This window comes from Bombina bombina, chromosome 5 (genome assembly GCF_027579735.1).
Source record: "Bombina bombina isolate aBomBom1 chromosome 5, aBomBom1.pri, whole genome shotgun sequence".
Lineage (NCBI taxonomy): Eukaryota > Metazoa > Chordata > Amphibia > Anura > Bombinatoridae > Bombina > Bombina bombina.
The window spans coordinates 544,379,108-544,401,130 of NC_069503.1; positions in this window are offsets into that span (position 1 = coordinate 544,379,108).

The following is a 22,023-nucleotide window of genomic DNA, read 5'->3' on the forward strand; positions in this document are numbered from 1 at the left end:
GCCGGAACATCAAATACCCTTCGAAAGGAGGCCACAAATTCAGGGTAATTTTGAAATCACTGGTCCCACAAGGGATTAGCCCAAGCAAGAGCCGTGTCAGAGAGTAAAGAGATGAGAAATCCCACCTTAGCTCTGTCAGACGGAAACGCCTGTGGTAACATCTCAAAATAAATGCCCACCTGGTTAAAAAATCCTCTGCACTGATTACGATCTCCTCCATATTGCTGAGGTAGAGGTGCAGAACCAGACATGCTCCTGGAAGGACTAGGTGCAGCAGCAAAACAGGAGCAGCCATAACTTGTGGGACACTCTGATCCAAATGTCCAGTGCGAGTCAGAGGGGGTTTGCAGGGCTAGTGCAAATTGATTCAAGTGCTCATCCTGTTCATCCATCCTGAAAATGATGGTGGGTAAAGGTGGATTATTAGCACCGTCAGGATTCATGGCCCTTGCATAATGTCAGGGTACCAGGAATCAGACTGAGACATGAAGTGCAAAACTAATCACACCAAAAAATAATAAAAAGTCCACGAGCCAAATGACAAGCCAGGAGTCAAAGCCAGAGCTGGTAGGCAGACGAGCCGAGTCAGGAGCCAAAGCGAGTAGTCAGATGAGCCGAGTAAGGAGCCAAAGCGAGTAGTCAGATGAGCCGGGATCAGGAACTAGGAAAACAGCAGAGTCAGGAACAAGCCAGGGATCAGGAACCAGAAGGGACATCAGACAAGCCAGGTAATACACAGTAACTGGAACAGAGGAACTAACAAACAAGTCTGAGACAATGCAAGGGCAAAAGCATACTGAACAGAGGCCCTTTAAATAATAAGTGTGACATCATAATCCTGGGACTGCAACCTGTCTCACACTGATGATGTTCACCAGTTTGGCCATAAGAGTGCCCCCAGATGAGAGAGCAGCATTACACACTCTGCATCAGATTCAGTGAGAGAGGTAAGTAAAATGGCAGCCAGCAGCAAGTAGCAAACAAAGTCTTCATAAGCCAATAGAATCACAGCCAAGTTAAAATAATATCCATATAACGATTGGCCAATATTCCAAACACCCGGATTGGCCAAAGGTCTATAATGTTATGACAGAATGGGCGAGGTTTGATACAGAATAAAAACCTGCCCTATTGGCGGCTCCGCCGCATCCTTTGAGAAAGCCGGTTCACAGCGAAACACGTCAGGGAAGGTTGGGGAGTAATAAGGGCTCACACTGTATTTTTAACCAGCAAGGATTTGCTGGAAGACTATAATAGCGTTATTTAACTGAGGCTTATTTAATAATTACTACTATCTCATAGTGATATTGGTTTATTAATCAATAATAATCAATAATAACCAAAGATTTATAGCAATCATTCATAGCCTCACAGTCTTGTATGGATTAAGGGATACTATTTTTTTAAAATATAAGGTGTAATAAGTATACGTGGCAATTGTGATCCTAATAGACCTTCACATATTACCTCCTACTAAGGCTGCATGTATACATGTTTGAAGCGCAGCACAAAGAGTGACTCTATGGTGCAATTTTTATAGAAAACATTTTTACTTTACTTGTAAATGGATACCTGAACTAGTCGCTACTAATATATTGAGTCATTTTTAGCTGTGATTTTCAAATTGCCACTCTTGTTTATGGCCATGGATTAGCATCTTCATCCTAGGCCGTTTGAAGGAATAGTACCCTTTCCTATCCATTATCATTTAGATGCATTTCAGTACTAATCTTCAATCCAGTTTACTCGCCTTGTTTTTAATGTTATAATTTTTTGACTGCCTTAATAAAAGTTATATTTTAATTGTAACTCTGCCTATATAGACTTGCTCTATTTCAAGCCATTAGGAAAAGAGTGCTTGAAGTTGTAAATCAATATCAGTCTTTTACTGATTCAGTTTTTTTACTGATTCATTTTACTGACACATTTTAAAATGTCCTTCCATTTCCCTGTACATGTATCATGTGAAAGCCATCAGCCAATTACAAACATATACTAATATACTCTGAAAACTTGCACATGTACGAATATATAAAGGCAGAATTTGATAATAGCAGTAAATTAAAAATTATTTTAATTGAATTATCTATCTAAATCTTGAAAGTTCAATTTTCTCTTTAGTGTCCCTTAATGAAACACATTTCACACAATAAGACCTTAATTTCTCCAGAGTGTTATTATCAATCATCAGCCACATTTTTTAAACAACATGCGACTCTCACAAATTTAAAATAAAAACAGTATCCATTAGTAACATCTATCATAGCACCTGTCAATTATCACTGCTCTCCACTACAGATTTATACCTTAAACACTAAAGGTGTATTTTTAAATATAATGACAACATAAAAATAAATTAAATCTAAAATCAATAGAACATATCTATGTTACATTTTCTAATACTAATATGTCATTTCTTAACAGAGAAGGTTCACAAATCTATTTTAATTATTTCAAATTTGCACATAATAGATATCTAGAAGCCAACTATATATACATGTCTGGTGGATATTTAGTAAATGTGATTTTGATATGGTACTTATATTGTATGGTAGACAACTATGGCAATTATGCTATGGATAACCTCACATGTATAGCAAAAATTTAAATTGAAAATGTTAATGTTTACCACCTTTATGCAAAATGTATTACAAGATGTGTGGGCATATTAACATACATGCAAAAAGGCAGAGGTGGGGAAAAATGGAGACAAAAGGTGAAGAACCTGATGTTTAAAACAGCAGACACCGCAGAGTCTTCATAGAATATCTCGCCTTAGCGGCAAGGTTTTGAATATCAGGCACATAGTAAGGCAAGGTTTTCCATAGAATATATGGGTGAGGAAATATCACCCGTCAAGGCAAGAGGGTAGAGTGCATTGAACTGATTTGTTTTTTAAGGTTGTTATTTTGTTTTCTGCCTGTAGTGAAGAAATGGTGAACTTTGCAGATATATAAAGGTAAAAGTACAAGGATTTCTAAAAATATTGAAAATGAGGGGCAAATGATAGCAGGCATGAAGACTGAAGTCTAGAGAGAAGTTAGAGAAGGCGCCACATAGCGTGATACTGTAAGACTATACCAGAGTGTATAAAAATAAACTGTTCGCACTCACATTCGTTGAAGCACTTATATTAGTGCAAAACAGGCAGGCCAGATCTTTAGGAGTTGCCCAGCTAATTCGCCTCCCATCTCATGACTGAGGGTTCTCCAGGGATCAGCAGCTACAGTGACTCCAAATCCAAGCAGATATTCTAAAGTTTGGCAGACTGCTTAATAAGGACTCAAGGGATGTGCAGGTAGCGTTAAAAACACATTTTTAATACTAAAACACAAAGTATCCAGCTGGAAACTTTGTGTTTTATTATTAAACACTTGTTTTTAATTCTACCTGCACATTACTTTAGAATATCTTCTTTGAAGTAACTGTAGCTGCTGGATCAGATGACGGTTGCTGATCCCTGGAGAACCCTCAAGCCTGAGAGGGGAGGTGAGTTAGCCAGACAACTCCTAAAAATCCTGCCTTCCTGTTTTGCACTTATATAAGTGCTTCACCGAATGTGAGTGTGAACAGTTTATATTTATACACTGTGGTATAATCTTACAGTATCACGCTATGTGGCGCCTTCTCTATCTTCTCTCTAGGATCCTTGTCGAAGTGGATGGCCTTACACTCAAGGAGAGCTGCCCGATTAATCACACATTAGACCGTTGTGTTTGGACATTTATAACCATTCATTTGCTAATCTATAATATTATATTATATACACTTTCAGCATTTGCTTAGCTTACCTTATGTGTGTATATATATATATATATATATATATATATATATAGTGCAAATGTATATATGTACAGATTTTGTTTTCTAAACTACTGTATAATTTTTTTCTTCTTTTGGCTTCACTCATTGGGGCACCCCTATTATCACTAGGTATATAGTGCTATTTTTTATGAAGACTGAAGTGATGATAGTTATCAACAGTAATTAAGATTTAAGGAGTAGGGGTAGTGGAAGACTAGAGGAAAGAGGATAAATCTGGTTTAGGATTTTGGCTTATTAGACAATGGGAGACAACCACAATGTGACACTGGATCAGGGAACATTTTAGTCTTGCACAGGTAGGTAAATATGGATTTAAAAAGAAAGAACAACACGGAAGGGGCGCCAATGGTGCAGATCAATGAGGGTTTCTGAAGATGTACCAATGTACAGTGATAACAGGGTACTCACAATAGATGAGGGCATTCAATCATGCCAGTAGAGACGGGCTGGATTTTGGCAGCAATCCAGCTGGCTGAACAAGTAGGCAGCTCTCTATCAGTATCCAAACGGAGACAGGCTAAAGAAGTGAAACAAAGTACAGAGGCGCCAATGGTGCAGATCAATGGTGGTATAAGGCACAATCACACCCCAATATGCACAGGATACTCACATGTAGTGAAGGCAATCAATCTTGCCCATAGAGACAGGCTGGAATTCACAGCAGTCCAGCTAGCTGTTCCAAAGTGTGGTAATAGATGGGTGGGTTTTAGAGTGTTGGTACTCCTTGATGAAAGTATGCGGCCTGGGGAGGTGCTGTTATTTCACAGTCATCGGCCATCTTAGTTAAGGTCACCAGAGTTTAGTGCCTACCCAGGCCGCATACTTTCATCAAGGAGTACCAACACTCTAAAACCCACCCATCTATTACCACACTTTGGAACAGCTAGCTGGACTGCTGTGAATTCCAGCCTGTCTCTATGGGCAAGATTGATTGCCTTCACTACATGTGAGTATCCTGTGCATATTGGGGTGTGATTGTGCCTTATACCACCATTGATCTGCACCATTGGCGCCTCTGTACTTTGTTTCACTTCTTTAAATATGGATTTAATCACTATACAGATGATGCTGAAATCCCTTAGACCAGATTAAAGAAACTAGTGGTCTCCTATAGAACATTTTATGCATGTTCTATATATCACAAACATACCAGATATAACTTGTAAAAAAGAAAACACCTGATGGCATTATTCAGACTCTTTAAAATTGGCGGTCATTACTACTCTCTTCCTGATTGGTTCCGTGCTCTTCCCCTTCCTGTATAAAGAACTAACATAAAAAGAGAATAGAGATGAGTTAATAAAAAGTTTAATCCATCACAAAACCTTGGTGCCTTTCTGTGACCCTGACAAACTAGCCAGGATGGGTAACTACTTCATCCAAATTGTACCTTGCTACTGCCCTTGAACTCTTGTCTACCAATCTTATGCAGCACATCATTGGCTTCAGTGAATTCAACCTTCTAATACTGCATCCCTCCTCACTCTCTCTAAGCTGATCTACCTTTGTTCTTCTCCTCTCTACCACTTTCTTGTTTACTCATGGGCACAGGGAAAATGTCTCCCACAGAATTTGAATGATCTGCAACAATTTAACGACTAGATTGTGTACTGCTGATCAAGGAGGAGAAGCAGAGGAGCATGCTGTAAGAAAAAAAATAATCTGGAGCAATTTCAGGATCTTAAGTTGGCAAAAGCATTTTTACAGAGCTCATAAGCACCCCACATTTTGTGGAATTGTAACAGTATAGGAGGTATAACTGCTGTTCATCCCATGGCCCATCCTATCCCTCCTCAACCTTATAAAAGCCCTGTTTTCCAAGCGCCATTTAGCCATGCACCCAATACACCTACCATTTTCCCAGCTCTAACCGTTCTTTTCCCTGCTTGGTCCTGATGTAAACATGACTCCTCCCTCACTCTAGATCATGCTGACTAAGCCACTAGTCTCCCCTCAGGGAAATTTTGGGAGGTATGTTGTATGTGTGATCCATGCATGACAGCCTAATTTACAGATATAAGGGACATTTGTTGCATTTGAGGCCCTGAGGTCTAACTTGAGTAAGTGAAATTGAGTATACATATACATTGATCTTACATAAGAAATTTGAAGGGTTGTACTGCTTTAAATTGTGCCCTGAAGTCCCCAGCACTGGTGTTCTAAATATATTATTAGTATGGAACATTAAAATGATCTAACAACCATGTTGTTTTTTAAAAAATGTAAAGATTTCAATACACTTAGGGGCCGATTTACTAAAATGCAGACGGACATGATACAATGTAGCGTATCATGTCTGCCGCACATCGATAAATGCCGACAGCATACACTGTCAGCATTTATCATTGCACAAGCAGTTCTGGTGAACTGCTTGTGCAATGCAGACCCCTGCAGATTCGCGGCTAATCGGCGGCTAGCAGGGAATGCCAATCCGCCCAATCGTAGGATCGGGTGGATTGAAGACCGCAGCCTCAGAGGCAGCGATCTTTAGACCGGCATGTCTGAAGACCAATTAGAGCTTGATAATTCGGCCCCTTAGAGTCTTGTTTGGGAGCTGCATTGCATTTCTGGTCCTGCAGAGGACATGGGTGCTGAGTAAATCAGAAACAAGAAGTGCACATAGCTGCCATTCATCAGCCACAACCTGCTCAAGAAAGGCGCAAGATCATGTCTGGTGAGGTTTAAACAACATGAAATATTCCTGTTTTAAAATTAGTATTGTGTTTCCATTAGGGTGTCCCTTTAAGAAAAAAAATATCAGAACAATTTCAGGAAAACTTTTAGGGTTGCATCATTCTACATTACAGGTTTACAGTGTCAGAAATATGAAAGTTGTAAAAAGAAGGTAACAGGGAATATGGGAACAAATGTGAGCAAGAAAATCAATTAAGAAAGTATGTAATTAAAATCTGGTGCAGATGGATCTTGACTGAATTATTAGCCACTTAATGCTAAGCACAAAGCACATTCCATAGGTCATTTACAAAATTTATGCATAAACACTTCATTGTCTGCAATACATAAAAACCAATATGACAGCAAGGCAATCTGTGTGTACAAAGAAATAAAGGGCAAATTCTCTACATAAAATAGGAATGCAGAGAAAGGAACTGCCAAATAAAAATGAATCTGCTAATAAAAAGCAATATGTTAGAGGTCAGGTATAAAAACATACATAAAGTTGAAGTGATTAGAAACAATTTTTTAGAAAGGTGTATTAAATGGATACTAAACCCAAATTTTTCTTTCATGATTCAGATAGAGTATGTAATTTTAAGCAATTTTCTTAATTTTTCCTATTATCAAATTTTCTTTGTTCTCTTTGCATCTTTATTTGAAAATAAGGAACGTAAAGCTTAGGTGCCGGTACATTGTGAAATGCTTGTGCAATGCTGCCCCCGCTAACAGGGGCCATCAATCATTCAGATCGTATCTGGATCATTTCAGTCCGACACCTAAAAGTTTGCAGAGAAATTAAGGAGCAGCCATCTTGCGACTACTGCTTCTTAACTTCCGTTTCAGGCAGACCTAAAACAATAGGGCTCCGAAGTAGCATCCGCTGCTTAATAAATGGAGCCCCATATATACAGAAGGATATAAATAAACTGGAATCTGTGCAAAGGAAGGCTACCAATATGGCACATGGTCTAAAAAATACAATGTACTAGGAGAGGCTCAATGGCCTAAAAATGTATAACTTAGAGGAGAGAAGGGAAAGGGGGGAGTATTTTTCATAAAAAGAAGAAATCAAGAACAGGGTGTTATGATCTCAAGCTGAAGGGTATTATATTCAGGAGTAGTTTGAGGAAGCACTTCTTAACATAACATAATCTATTTCATTCTGCTAACCTTCGTGTCTAGTGAATTAAATATTCACCACATTTCATCAACCATATGACATAAAGGATAATGTTACATTAGAAGTTTTCACTTTCAAATTAGAGTTTTTATGGCCAAAAGTACTGTATGTGGACATCCTTACTAACTATTGAGTTCATCTGTTTTAGGCACACCCACTGCTAACAGGTGCATAAAATCCAGCACTTGGCCATGACATATCCAGAAACATAGGCAGAACAGTGGGTTCTACTGAAGAGCTCAGTGACTTTATACACCTTAGTGGAGGACATCTGAGTGCTGAAGCACATAGCACCTTAAAATCACCAATTATCTTAATCATCACTCACTTCAAAATTCCAAGCTGTCTCTGGAGGTAACCTCAGCACAAGAATGGTGCATTTGGGAGCTTCATGAAATTAGTACATTTCCTTGAGTGGTGGTGAAGTGACCTCTCTTTTGAAAGAGAAGAGACTGCCTTCTCAAAGTAAGTATTATACTCCCATCTATCCACCCAACAGAAGCATAGGCCTAGGGAACAACATCAGGAGATATGTTAGCTCCTATGTTACCCTCCTCAATACATATTTAAACTTGAGACCTCTTAATTGAAAGCAGCAATTTTCTTCTAAGTGTTAGTGTCTGCCCAGCTACCAGCTAATTACATAACAATAAAAACTACCTCTCAACATTGGTTATATTTGGGGGGGGGGGGTTTGGTGATTGTTAAGAAGCCTTTATTATTCCTCACTATAAAAATGTATCATAAGATACATTATTTAAAATAATGAAGTCCCAACTTCCAAATAAATGGTTTCAAGTCAGTTCAGGTGTCAGATGAGCACAGATGTCAGATGAGTGTAATAATGATCACCTGCAAGTCTAATTTTGTTGTGCTGCTGATGTTAAGACTCATCAATCAGATCAATGTTTCTCTAGACTATTAAAGCATAGGAATAAAAATAAATTGGAGAACTGAATGTGTGCAAAAATAGATGATATTTTGTCAAGTTCTATAAATGAGGAATTTGGGTACAAGTATTTTATGTTTTTTTTATATATATATTTTTACTGTGCTGAGTTTAGACAGTGGTAGGAACATCAATAAATTGTTAAAATTGGTTAAAGGGACAGTCTACACCAGAATTTTTATTGTTTTAAAAGATAGATAATCCCTTTATTACCCATTTCGCAGTTTTGCATAACCAACACAGTTATAATAATATACTTTTAACCTCTGTGATTATCTTGTATCTAAGTCTCTGCAAACTGCCCTTTTTTCAGTTCTTTTGACAGACTTGCAGTCTAGCCAATCAGTGCCTGCTCCCAGATTACTTCACATGCACGAGCACAGTGTTATCTATATGAAATATGTGAACTAACACCCTCTAGTGGTGAAAAACTGTTAAAATGCAATCTGAAAGAGGTGGGCTTCAAGGTCTAAGAAATTAGCATATGAACCTCCTAGGTTAAGCTTTCAACTAAGAATACCAAGAGAACAAAGCAAAATTGGTGATAAAAGTAAATTGGAAAATTGTTTAAAATGACATGCTCTATCTGAATCATGAAAGTTTATTTTGGCCTAGACTGTCCCTTTAAGCAGCCCATCTGCAAAAGAAGATAATATATATCTATTATTTTTAAACCTAAATATTTTACACCTGCTCATTTTCTCCATACATTTTAAAATGATCGATGATTATTATGTACAGTATGTCACAGAAAATTACACTTAATTCAATCATTACTGTTATTATATTATTATTGTTGCATTTCATATGATGGCATTTCCCATATGATGGTATTTCTGCAAGCTAAAATTATTTTGTAAAAAAGCTTGATCTGCTGAATAAAAAACAAAGTATAATTTGTGTGTATACATCACAGAGAAAAATATTACACGTTTTGTGTAAATGCAATAAGGGCCAAACAACTATTACAGCTATATCGCAGAGGTGCGAAATGGCTCAGGTTAAGGCCCTGATATTCAAAACATCGTCAGAGACATAGCTTTTTTGGGTTTTGCAGACCTTGGTTCTGTCAATATATTCCAAAAAAGTGGGCTGAACCTCTTGCTAATGAGTGACAGTTTGTCTCCCATAGGATATAATAAGGGACAGTCTAGTCAAAATTTAACTTTCATTATTCAGATAGGACATGTAATTTTAATCAACCTTCCAATTTACTTTTATCATCAAATTTGCTTTTTTCTCTTGTTATTCTTAGTTGAAACTAAACCTAGGTAGGCTCATATGCTAATTTCTAAGCCCTTGAGGGCTGCCTCAAATCACATGCTTTTTAAATCTCTTTTCACAACAAAAGACTTGAAAGTTAACGTGAGCCATATAGATAACACTGTGCTCAGGCACAGAAAGTTATTTAAGATTTAGCACAATACAATGCTAAATGCAAGTCAATAGATAATACATAGCCACAGTCATGTGATCAGGGGGCTGGAAGAAGGTTCTTAGATACAAGGTAATCACAAAGGTAAAAAGTATATTAATATAACTGTGTTGGTTATGCAAAACTGGGGAATGGGTAATAAAGGGATTATCTATCTTTTAAAACAATAACAATTCTATTGTAGACTGTCCCTTTAAAGCGTGCTTACACAAAATAGACTGGGCATTCACAAAGTGTAGTAACTCTTCCAATTATGCATATTTAGCTTCACTGTACATTCAATAGAATTGTTATACTGGGAAATATCACCACTGACAAGTAGGCGAGACTGATACGGCTGAAAAGGGATAGATAAAGACAGTGCTTTAGATATTATAAACCCACAGCAATGTTTCCCAATTAAAATACAGGTTACTCACATGGAACACTCAGTAAACTATCACTGAACGCCCATATATTTGTCACGTCTGCGATCAACTTTGTCAATAAAGACAAAAAAACAAACAAACTTCCTTTTTTTTTTTTTTTTTTTTTTATTGAGGTTCAGTTCAAGTTTTACAAATAATAAGCGTCATTACATTTGAAACAGTGCGGCCATATATGGTTACATAATTGCCATCTGACATATAACAGAAGAGATATATGTATATAATACATGAATTAATGACATTTACATCCTTTATATATGAAAATAATTGCCATATAAACTGTATACCAGCTCTATGGTATCTGAGGTCACTCTTGGACCCCGAAACTGTATACATAATATGTTGTTGAAGCTGGTAATACTGAGACAAGGGAAGACCACTCATGGGTCTCAACTGATGTACCTCTTTTTTGTTTTTTAATATTTATAGAATAGCTAACATTATATAACAGTCATAATATCATAAGAGATTATACATAAGACCAACAATTTAGATATCCACCTTATATAAGTATCAAGAAAGGGTTTCTAAGGGATATATTTTCCCATGCTTACCAAGTAAGCCGACGGTATTGGGGGGGAGGATAGGTTTACAAAATGATATATAGTAGGGAGTAAAATATAATGTATATAGGTTAACATATTAGGTGGTTCGTGAGTCTATCTTCATATAACATATTGGTCACATGCGATTAGTGGAAACAGTACTCAAAGTGCTTATGGAACAAAAGTCAGGCCTCATTTCAACTAAGGGTGAGTGGTAAAAACATATGCTAGGGTTTCATAGTGTTCCAAGTTTCTTTTAGAATTTAATTGACTATGGCTGATATGAATACTTATGGTTATAATATCAAAACACCTTAGATCAATTTGTTAGGTATACTATGTTTAGTATTTATGCGCTCTTGTATGAGAGAGCCTAATAAACAATATGGCCATTCAGACTGGGCAGAATATATCAATACTGCTGTTAATATATACCTGAGAACAGTAAAATGCTATGATTTATCTAGATATGGGTGAGCTAGGAGACAATATGGCACTATGTATCAAAGATACCCTAAAATATACCTATGTCAGCAAATAGATATGAAATAATAGCTAGGTCACCCCGGCCGCAGGTAACCCAGCTGAACCTGTAAAGGATATTAGTAATGTCTCAAATCTAGCCCCAATAAACTTAAATAATGTCTCAAGCAGTATCATATAACAACCTAAAGCTGTAGTATTTTTCCTTTAATTGTAGTCAAAAAGTACCTATAGTGTACTTATAAGAGCTTGTCTCTCATATATTAAAAATCTAATATCACAGGAGAGAGCTATATAGCACTATATATTTTAAATTTCACTCACTATAAGATAAATCAGGAGAGTAGCTAAAATAAAGTAGCTTCAATATATAACATGTAGAGCTGATTATGTAATCCCATCAGCTATACTGTAGGTGTCTAAGTGGTTAAACATGTCAAACCTAAAACTTCTGTAACGTACTTATAACTGTATCATGCAAACCTGAACACAAAAAGTCCCGTAAACACAATTTTCACAGAGTTTGGGGGAATGTCTGGCAAAATGTTCAGTGTCCCGGGGAGTATCACAACATTATCTAGTATATATATATATGCGCAAGCCTAAACAGTTCAGCCTAAAATTGGGAACAATATAGCATAACGATGTCTCTCAATAGCTTCGATCAAAGTATCACTTCTCAACAAATAAACATTTAACTTGACATAGCGTGTTGGCCATTTTACGAAGGTCTCTGACCTGACTTGAATAGGTGCTTGCCAAGCTTAAGTCTATTACCCCACTCCACAGCTTAGTTTGCAGGGCATTATATTTTTATATCGCTGCCATAGAGTATATCCAGTTCTGTGAAGCCCCTCTTCCATATGCTCCGGTGACCATGCACCATCTCCCAAGAGCGTACATTTCATTATGCCGGAGGTCCTCGCCAAGCACAAGTCCCGGTCTGCCACCACCCAGCACTCGCGTTCACTGAGGCCCGCCGGCTGCTGCAGGGGGGAAGCCGTCTGGACGAATATGCACCGCCACTCCAGAGCTGTCATGGAAGTCGGTACTCCCATAGTAGGTAAGGGCACACCTGATGAGCCATTTTTAGTGACCGGAGTAAGAGCCATTTTCTCTATCGGCTCACAGTCAGAGGTACCCTGTAGTATGGGGTTTTGGTTCAGAGAGGCAAAGATTGTTTCCAGATCGCTTCTGAAGGCTCTAAAACAAGTAGAAAGTCTGTCCTGTAAACTGCGCTCCCATCTCTCCATTGTCGGCAACATTACCAAGTCAGTGCCGCTGGGAACCAAAGCAGTCAATTGAGCAATCGTCCATTTATAGGGCTCTGGTACGTGTCGTAAAGTCTCTAGATTGAAGCTCCCTGTATTGATCATGTAGCTAGTCAAAATGGCGCCCGTCAGAGTGTCGCATCCACTGCTCACTATTATCTCCCTCTTTTCAGTACTTTTCACATGCTATCTGTTCCAAATCAGATCGCAGCAGGTCCACTGACATGAAACTTCTTTTGTAGCATAATTTTAAGTAAATTCTTGAGCTTAATACGTTTTTTTTGGTCATTTAGTGCAGAGAGCTACGAATCCACACGTCTGCTCTGGCTGTTGGTTAACTCCGCCCCCCCCAAACTTCCTTTTAAAACCATAGAAGCTGGGGGATTGTATAGTTAGATGTTAGAATATGTATGTAAACCATAAATATGATAGTAGTAATATTTAATTGCATCCTTAAACATGTATTTTTTACATTATATATTATATATTATATATTTACATTATACTGAGAACGTGCATTCAAGATCGCAATATTCATATTTCCCAATATTGTGATCTTGATTTTGCAATTACATATTTAGCATTTTCATATTTCACAATATTGCGATAGCATTTTTGCATATGTAACATTCATATTTCATAATACTGTGATCGCATTGCGTGATCGGGTTTTACTTATAATATTGAGATTGCACTATATCAAATGTGTTCTATATTATTATATACAGTATATATATATCTATAGATATATTAATATATAACACATTTGCTACAGTGCGATTGCAATATTATAAGTAAAACACGATTGCGCCATTAAATAGCATGAATTGGGACCAAGTATTCTCTAATAAAAATACAGAGGATAAATGGATAACATTAAAAAATTTTGTTAAATAAATATACATATTAACACATACTATATGGATATAAAAGTAAAATAAATTATAAATGTAGCTAAATAAAAATGTGTTAAGAGAGATTAGGAAAAAACCTAGGGCATTTAAATTATTCAATGAAAATAGTACAGACTCAACATACCAAATTTATAAGGAATGTAACAAAGCATGCAAAAAAGCAATCAAATTAACCAAAATTTAAAATGAAAGATTAATTACAAATTATTCTAAATCAAACCCTAAAAGGTTCTTAGAGTACATAAATGACAAAAAAAACTAAGAAGGACAATATAGGTCCATTAAAATGCATGGAGGGTAGCATGATTAACAATGACAGGGAGAAGGCTAAGATACTAAACCAATTCTTTTCTTCAGTATACAGAAGAGAGGAACCAATGGAGGATACTTTGCAACAAACTAGAACATGCCAGCCCCTACCATTAACTGTGTTATGTCTAGAGGATATCAGGTAAAAACTGGATAATATTAAGGTAAATAAAATTCTGGACCCAGATGGAATACACCCAAGGGTTTTATGGGAACATAGCACTGTTATAGACAAACCTCTACTCTTAATTTTTCAAGACTCATTATCCTCAGGCATAGTACCCCAGGACTGGAGTAAAGCTGATCTGGTTCCACTCTTCATAAAGGGAAACAGGGCTGATCCAGGAGGCTATAGACCAGTTAGTCTGACATCAATATTGGGGGATACTTGGAGGGTTTATAAGGGATTATATAGATTAGTATATTCGTGTAATCTATATTATGAGTTAAAATCAGCATGGTTTTATGAGTAATAGATCATATGAAATGAATCTAATTAGATTCTTCGAGGCAGTAAAAGTATAGATACATGGGAATCAGTTGATGTGATGTACTTAAATTTTCCAAAGGTGTTTAATACAGTGCCACATGAGAGATTAATGTACAAAATTAAGGGACTTGGAATAGCTGAAATGTTAGTTCATGGATAAATAACTGGATAAAAGAGTAGTAGTAAATGGATCATACTCAGATTAGACAAAGGTAATCAGTGGAGTTCCAGGGATCAGTACTGGGCCCTGTTCTTTTTAATATTTTTATTAATGACTTGGAGCAAGGATTAAATAGCAACATCTCTATTTTTGCAGATGATACAAAAGTGTGTAAGGTCATTAGGTCAGAGCAGGAGTAACTTGCGTTACAAGGGGATCTGCAAAAATTAGAAGTATGGGCAGGTAAATGGAAAAACTAAATTTATGCTTACCTGATAAAATTCTTTCTCTTGTGGTGTATCCAGTCCACGGGTTCATCCATTACTTGTGGGATATTCTCCTTCCCAACAGGAAGCTGCAAGAGGACACCCACAGCAGAGCTGTCTATATAGCTCCTCCCCTAACTGCCACCCCCAGTCATTCGACCGAAGACAAGCAAGAAAAAGGAGAAACTATAGGGTGCAGTGGTGACTGTAGTTTAAAAATAAAAAAACACCTGCCTTAAAGTGACAGGGCGGGCCGTGGACTGGATACACCACAAGAGAAAGAAATTTATCAGGTAAGCATAAATTTTGTTTTCACTTGTAAGGTGTATCCAGTCCACGGGTTCATCCATTACTTGTGGGATACCAATACCAAAGCTTTAGGACACGGATGAAGGGAGGAACAAGGCAGGCACTTAAACGGAAGGCACCACTGCCTGCAAGACCTTTCTCCCAAAAATAGCCTCCGAGGAAGCAAAAGTATCAAATTTGTAGAATTTAGAAAAAGTATGAAGCGAAGACCAAGTCGCCGCCTTACAAATCTGTTCAACAGAGGCCTCATGTTTAAAAGCCCATGTGGAAGCTACCGCTCTAGTAGAATGAGCTGTAATTCTTTGAGGAGGCTGCTGGCCAGCAGTCTCATAAGCTAAACGGATTATGCTTCTCAGCCAAAAAGAAAGAGAAGTTGCCGAAGCCTTTTGGCCTCTCCTCTTTCCAGAGTAGATGACAAACAATGCAGATGTTTGACGAAAATCCTTAGTAGCTTGCAAATAAAACTTTAAAGCACGAACCACGTCAAGATTGTGTAACAGACGTTCCTTCTTTGAAGAAGGATTAGGACACAGTGACGGAACAACAATTTCCTGATTGATATTCCTATTAGATACTACCTTAGGAAGAAACCCAGGTTTGGTACGCAAAACTACCTTATCTGCATGGAAGATCAGATAAGGGGAATCACACTGCAAGGCAGATAACTCTGAAACTCTTCGAGCCGAAGAGATAGCTAATAAAAACAGAACTTTCCAAGATAAAAGCTTGATATCTATGGAATGCAAGGGTTCAAACGGAACCCCTTGAAGAACTTTAAAAACTAATTTTAAACTCCATGGCGGAGCAACAGGTTTAAACACAGGCCTGATTCTAACCAAAGCCTGACAAAATGCCTGAACGTCTGGAACATCAGCCAGGCACTTGTGCAAAAGAATAGACAGAGCAGAAATCTGTCCCTTTAAGGAACTAGCCGATAATCCCTTTTCCAATCCTTCTTGGAGAAAAGATAGTATCCAAGGAATCCTGACCTTACTCCATGAGTAACCCTTGGATTCACACCAATGAAGATATTTACACCATATCTTATGATAGATTTTCCTGGTGACAGGCTTTCGAGCCTGAATTAAGGTATCAATGACCGACTCGGAGAAACCACGTTTTGATAAAATCAAGCGTTCAATCTCCAAGCAGTCAGACGCAGAGAAATTAGATTTGGATATTTGAATGGACCTTGGAGTAGAAGGTCCTGCCTCAGCGGCAGAGTCCATGGTGGAGAGGATGACATGTCCACCAGATCCGCATACCAAGTCCTGCATGGCCACGCAGGCGCTATCAAAATCACCGAAGCTCTCTCCTGCTTTATCTTGGCAATCAGACGAGGGAGGAGAGGAAACGGTGGAAACACATAAGCCAGGTTGAAGGACCAGGGCACTGCTAGAGCATCTATCAGCGCTGCCTGGGGATCCCTTGACCTGGACCCATAACAAGGAAGCTTGGCGTTCTGATGAGACGCCATCAGATACAGTTCTGGTTTGCCCCAAAGTTGAATCAGCTGGGCAAATACCTCCGGATGGAGCTCCCACTCCCCCGGATGAAAAGTCTGCCGACTTAGAAAATCCGCCTCCCAGTTCTCTACTCCTGGGATATGGATAGCTGAGAGATGGCAAGAGTGAACCTCTGCCCATAGAATTATCTTGGAAACCTCCATCATTGCCAGGGGACTCCTTGTTCCCCCCTGATGGTTGATATAGGCTACAGTCGTGATATTGTCCGACTGAAATCTGATGAACTTGGCCGCAGCTAGTTGAGGCCAAGCCTGAAGAGCATTGAATATCGCTCTTAGTTCCAGAATGTTTATCAGAAGGAGGGCTTCCTCCTGAGTCCACGAACCCTGAGCCTTTAGGGAGTTCCAGACTGCGCCCCAGCCCAGAAGGCTGGCATCTGTCGTCACTATAGTCCACTCTAGCCTGCGGAAACTCATTCCCCTGGACAGATGGACCCGAGAAAACCACCAGAGAAGAGAATCCCTGGTCTCTTGATCCAGATTTAACAGAGGAGACAAATCTGTGTAGTCCCCATTCCACTGGTTGAGCATGCAAAGTTGCAGTGGTCTGAGATGTAGGCGGGCAAACGGAACTATGTCCATTGCCGCTACCATTAGGCCGATCATTTCCATACACTGAGCCACTGATGGCCGAGAAGTGGAATGAAGAGCACGACAAGAAGTTAGAAGTTTTGATATCCTGACTTCTGTCAGAAAATTTTTCATTTCTACTGAATCTATCAGAGTTCCTAGGAAGGAAACTCTTGTGAGAGGAGAGAGAGAACTCTTTTCTATGTTCACTTTCCACCCGTGAGACCTCAGAAAGGCCAGAACAATGTCCGTATGGGACTTGGGGATTTGAAAAGTCGACGCCTGAATCAGAATGTCGTCTAGGTAAGGGGCTACCGCTATGCCCCGCGGCCTTAGAGCCGCCAGAAGGGACCCTAGAACCTTCGTAAAGATTCTTGGTGCCGTGGCTAACCCGAAGGGAAGAGCCACAAACTGGTAATGCCTGTCTAGGAAGGCAAACCTGAGGAACTGATGATGATTTTTGTGAATCGGTATGTGGAGATAAGCATCCTTTAAGTCCACGGTAGTCATATATTGACCCTCCTGGATCATATGGAGGATGGTTCGGATTGTCTCCATCTTGAAGGATGGGACCCTGAGAAATTTGTTTAGGATCTTGAGATCCAAGATAGGTCTGAAAGTTCTCTCTTTTTTGGGAACTATAAACAGGTTTGAATAAAAACCCAGCCCCTGTTCCTCTCTTGGAACTGGGTGGATCACTCCCATAACCAGTAGGTCTTGAACGCAACGTATGAATGCCTCTCTTTTTATCTGGTTTACAGATAGTTGTGAGAGATGAACCTTTGAATTCCAGAAGATATCCCTGGGAAACAATCTCTAGCGCCCAGGGATCCTGGACGTCTCTTGCCCAAGCCTGGGCGAAGAGAGAAAGTCTGCCCCCTACTAGATCCGGTCCCGGAACGGGGGCTACTCCTTCATGCTGTCTTAGAGGCAGCCGCAGGTTTCTTGGCCTGCTTCCCCTTGTTCCAAGCCTGGTTAGGTCTCCAGACTGGTTTGGACTGGGCAAAATTTCCCTGTTTTGCATTAGAGGAAACTGAGGCTGTGCCACTCTTGAAGTTTCGAAAGGAACGAAAATTATTCCATTTGGTCCTCTTATTGGACCTATCCTGAGGAAGGGCGTGACCTTTTCCTCCAGTAATATCAGAAATGATCTCCTTCAGACCGGGCCCGAATAGGGTCTGTCCCTTGAAGGGGATGTTAAGAAGCTTAGACTTTGAAGTAACGTCTGCTGACCAGGACTTAAGCCATAGCGCCCTACGCGCCAAAATGGCAAAACCTCAATTCTTAGCCGTTAGTTTGGTTAACTGAAAAACGGCGTCAGAAATAAAGGAATTAGCTAACTTAAGAGCTTTAATCCTGTCTAGAATGTCATCTAGCGGAGTCTCCACCTGTAGAGCCTCCTTAAGAGACTCAAACCAAAAAGCCGCTGCAGCAGTAACTGGGGCTATGCATGCAAGAGGCTGGAGAATAAAACCTTGATGAATAAAAATTTTCTTAAGGAGACCCTCCAATTTTTTATCCATAGGATCTAGGAAAGCACAACTGTCCTCGATGGGGATAGTTGTACGCTTAGCTAGGGTAGAGACTGCTCCCTCCACCTTAGGGACCGTCTGCCACGAGTCCCGTATGGCGGCATCTATGGGAAACATCTTTTTGAAAGCAGAAGGGGGAGAGAACGGCACACCTGGTCTATCCCATTCCTTAGTAATAATTTCCGAAAACCTCTTAGGGACTGGAAAAACATCAGTGTAAACAGGCACTGCAAAGTATTTGTCCATTTTACACAATTTCACTGGAACCACAATGGGGTCACAATCATCCAGAGTCGCTAAAACCTCCCTAAGCAATAAGCGGAGGTGTTCAAGCTTAAATTTAAACGCTGTCATTTCAGAATCAGACTGAAGCAACGCCTTCCCTGAGTCTGAAATGTCACCCACAGATAGAAGCTCACCTGCCTCGGCTTCTGAGTATTGTGTGGGTATATCGGACACAGGCATTAAAGCATCAGAAAGCTCTGTATTAAAGTGTCAGAAAGCCCCAGAGCTGTCTCGCTTTCCTTGTAACCCTGGCAGTTTGGAAAATACCTCTGTGAGGGTAGCATTCATAACTGCCTCCATGTCCTGTAAGGTAAAAGAATTAGACGCACTAGATGTACTTGGCGTCACTTGAGCGGGAGTTATAGGTTCTGACACATGGGGAGAGCTAGATGGCATAATCTCCCTTTTTTCAGTCAGAGAATCCCCTGGAGATAAATCTTTAAGCGCCATAATATGGTCTTTATAGTTTATAGAAATTTCAGTACATTTGGTACACATTCTAAGAGGGGGTTCCACCATGGCTTCTAAACATATTGAACAAGGAGTTTCCTCTATGTCAGACATGTTTAACAGACTAGTAATGAGACAAGCAAGCTTGGAAAACACTTTAATAAAGGTGAAACAGCAATTAAACAAAAACGTTACTGTGCCTTTAAGAGAAAAAAACTAACACTTAAACTGCAAAACAGTGTAAAAATATAGTAAAGTCTTTGAAATTTTTACAGTGTGTGTAAGGGACTAAAGCAACATTACACCCACTTGCAAAAGGATGATTAACCCCTTAGGCCCCAAACCGGATTTAAAAACATTAAAAAACGTTACAAGACAGTTAAGCACCCTGCCACAGCTCTGCTGAGGCTCCTACCTGCCCTCAAGTATGATTTTGTGCAGAAATAAACCCCTTATAATGGTCCTCAGGTGCCAGAGGACTCGTCTAGGGAAGCTGAATGTCTAAGTCTGAATTAAAACTGCGCATTTAGAGCGCTAAAATAGGCCCCTCCCACCATGTACTGGATGCCAGAGGGGCCTTAAGAAAATACTCCTACGAGTATCTGATTAGCCATGTGGAAACTAGGCCCCAAATAAAGAGTTATCTCCCTCAGAGAAAGAACGTCCTATTTTTGAATTCATGTAAACGTTTAACTGTCACTAAGTAATAAGAGTATTACCCTGTTTTGTAAGCATGATCCCAGTCGCTGTTAAATCACTGCATCAGGCTTACCTCAAATACACAAGGCTCTGTCAGCATTTTCTAGAACTCGTTCATCTCTCTAGAAATAAATATACTGAACATACCTCAAACAGGTAATCTGCAGACCGTTCCCCCAACTGAAGTTGTCCCATACTCTTCAGTTATGTGTGAGAACAGCAATGGACCTTAGTTACAAACCGCTAAGATCATCAACCTCCAGGCAGAACTCTTCTTCTAATTTCTGCCTGTGAGTAAAACAGTACAATGCCGGTACCGTTTAAAAATAACAAACTTTTGATTGAAGGTAAAACTACACTAAGTCACCACATATCTCTTGATGCTTCCTATCTTGTTGAGAGCTGTAAGAGAATGACTGGGGGTGGCAGTTAGGGGAGGAGCTATATAGACAGCTCTGCTGTGGGTGTCCTCTTGCAGATTCCTGTTGGGAAGGAGAATATCCCACAAGTAATGGATGAACGCGTGGACTGGATACACCTTACAAGAGAAATTAGATTTAATACGGGAAAATGCAAGGTTCTACATTTTGGAAGTAATAATAAGCAGGCAATGTATTATTTAAATGGGACTAGACTAAGCCAAACAGAGGTGGAAAGGGATTTGGGAGTAGTAATAGATAACAAGCTAAATATGGGTGCACAATGCAGGGCAGCAGCTTTTAAGGGTAATAAGATTCTAGCGTGTATTAAAAGAGACATTGATTCAAGGGAAGAAAGCATAATTCTGTCACTATATAAATCACTGGTAAGACCTCACCTTGAGTATGGAGTGCAGTTCTGGGGACTGATCTAAAAAAAAAGGCAATTGAGAACTAGAAGAAGTTCAGAGAAGGGCTACAAAGCTAATAAGGGGAATGGAGAATTTAAGATATTAGAGGTTAGCCAAACTGGGTCTGTTTTCTCTAGAAAAAAAGGCACTTGAGAGATGATATGAATACTTTATATAAATATATTCAAGGCCCATATACAGAGATTGTAGAAGTTCTGTTTATTCCAAGAACATTGTTTGTGACAAGAGGTCACAATTTAAGGTTTGAGGAAAGGATATTTAATCTCCTGCAACGGAAATGTTTTTTCATTGTAAGAAAAATAAAATAGTGGAACTCATTACTAAAGGAGGTAGTGAATGCCAATACCTTAGATACATTTAAAAATGGTTTGGATACATTTCTGACTAGAAACAGAATTCAGGGCTATGATTGCTTGTGTTAAAAGGGTCAACTTTTTTATGGGATTAATTTAAGCTCAACTAGAGTTTTTTTGTAAGTATATTAGATTTGTATAGCTTGAACTGGATGGACTTTGGTCTTTATTCAACCTCATCTACTATGTTACTATATATTATGAAAATTGTGATTCGTTGTTCTCGATATAATGTAAATATAAATATTCAAAACATGCAATCGCAATCTTAAAATAAGTAACAATATTACACGCCTAACGACACAGTAGAAGATTAGTACAGTCACATTGCAGTTTACATATATATTCTAATATTATACAATTCTATACATATACATTAAACAATGTATATCATATTCCCACAATCCCCCAGCTCTTATAGGTATATTATTGAACAGGGATTGAATTTCTGTTGGCACATATAAATTGTATTATCATACAGTAACTGTGCAAATGGATCATTTACCTTACGCCTTT